Consider the following 1,570-nt stretch of genomic DNA (forward strand, 5'->3'; position numbering starts at 1 on the left):
AATGCCACCAAAGTGCCAAAATCCCTGGGCCAAATTCAAAGGTTCTTCAGGCTGTAGGTTGCAAATCCTTGTTGTAGACAATTCTGTGTCTACAGCATAGATATAAAGTGAGTTAAACAACTGCAACTGTACATGTAGGTGGGGCCTGCAGCTGGAGCTACAAATGCGGGCCTAATTATAGAAAACATTAGTCTAAATAAACACTGTTTCCAGGGAAGTGAGGTTATTGTTTCATCAACCATAATGCCTGTCATTTCTTCCACAGGAGAAGAAAAGCTGCTGAGTGCCTCAGTTGCTATTAGCATTATCCAGTAGGAAGTCTGTACACATTCCCTAAGGAATATAGTTCTTGGCCAGGACGAATGTAGTTCTTGGCCAGGACTTCAGGCACAGCCACACGAAGAGGAAATGAAGAGTGGGAATGAAACTTCTTCAACAGACTTCATTGTGCTGGGACTCCTGAGCCAGATCAATGTACACATGTTCTCCTTGGCCATGATCTTATTAGCCTTCATCACTGCCGTGTCTGGGAATGCTCTCCTCATACTTCTAATCCAAGTGGATTCCTCCCTTCACACCCCCATGTACTATTTCCTCAGCCAATTGGCCTTCATGGACATCTGTCAGATGCTGATGGTTGTCCCCAAAATGGCAGCAGGCTTACTGACCCCAGGCAATCCCATTTCTCCAGCTGGCTGTGGGGCTCAGATTTTTCTTACATTGACGCTGGGTGTATCAGAGTGCCTCCTCCTGGCAGTCATGGCTTATGACAGGTACATAGCGATCTGCAACCCCTTGCAGTACCCCATCCTCATGAGCAGGAACTTCTGCTTTCTTTTAGCATTTGGGGTCTGGATGGGAGCATCAGTAAGTGCCCTGTTTCACACAATGTTTACACTTGCTCTCCCCTACTGTGGCTCTAAAGAGACTGACCACTTCTTGTGTGAGATCCCAGCCCTGCTCAAATTGTCCTGCTCTGACGCCTCTCAGCATGAGGCTCTGGTGTTTGTGAGTAGCGTTGTCCTGGTCCTCATCCCTTCTTCCATTATACTAGCCTCTTACGCTTGTATCCTCTCCAGGATCCTGAGGATGAAGTCAACCTAAGGACAGCAGAAAGCTCTGGCCATCTCCTCCTCCCACCTGAGTGTGGTGGGCATGGTCTACAGGGCAGCCATCTTCATGTACATGAGACCCGGCTCCTACCACTCCCCAGAGCAAGACAAGATTGTGTCTCTGTTTTACACCATTGCCACCCCAGTACTGAATCCACTCATCTACAGCCTGAGAAACAGGGATGTCTTAGGAGCCCTAAGAGAGCTGATTCGGAAATGCAGAAGCTTCCAGCAAAATTGACAGAAAATGTCATTTCTTATGAGCTAAGTCTCATTAAAATGAGAAGTTAAGAACATTTCAAAGGAAGTTAAATTTTCTCAGTCACTTAACAGCCAGTGCCCTACTGAGAATCACAGGCTTTTGGACTCTATCACTTAAAAGCTTAGAAAAGCACTTAGAAATAGGTTTGAGGAAGTCCAGCCCACTCTCTCAGGCACTAGTGTTTTCCTGTTGCAGG

General features: G+C 46.7%; 1 pseudogene; it reads left to right on the forward strand.

Moving 5' to 3' along the window:
- The first annotated feature begins 396 nt into the window (after positions 1-396).
- On the forward strand, positions 397-1,353 carry LOC112549054 (annotated as a pseudogene).
- The last annotated feature ends 217 nt before the right edge of the window (positions 1,354-1,570 follow it).

Source organism: Alligator sinensis, unplaced genomic scaffold (genome assembly GCF_000455745.1).
Source record: "Alligator sinensis unplaced genomic scaffold, ASM45574v1 scaffold2763_1, whole genome shotgun sequence".
Lineage (NCBI taxonomy): Eukaryota > Metazoa > Chordata > Crocodylia > Alligatoridae > Alligator > Alligator sinensis.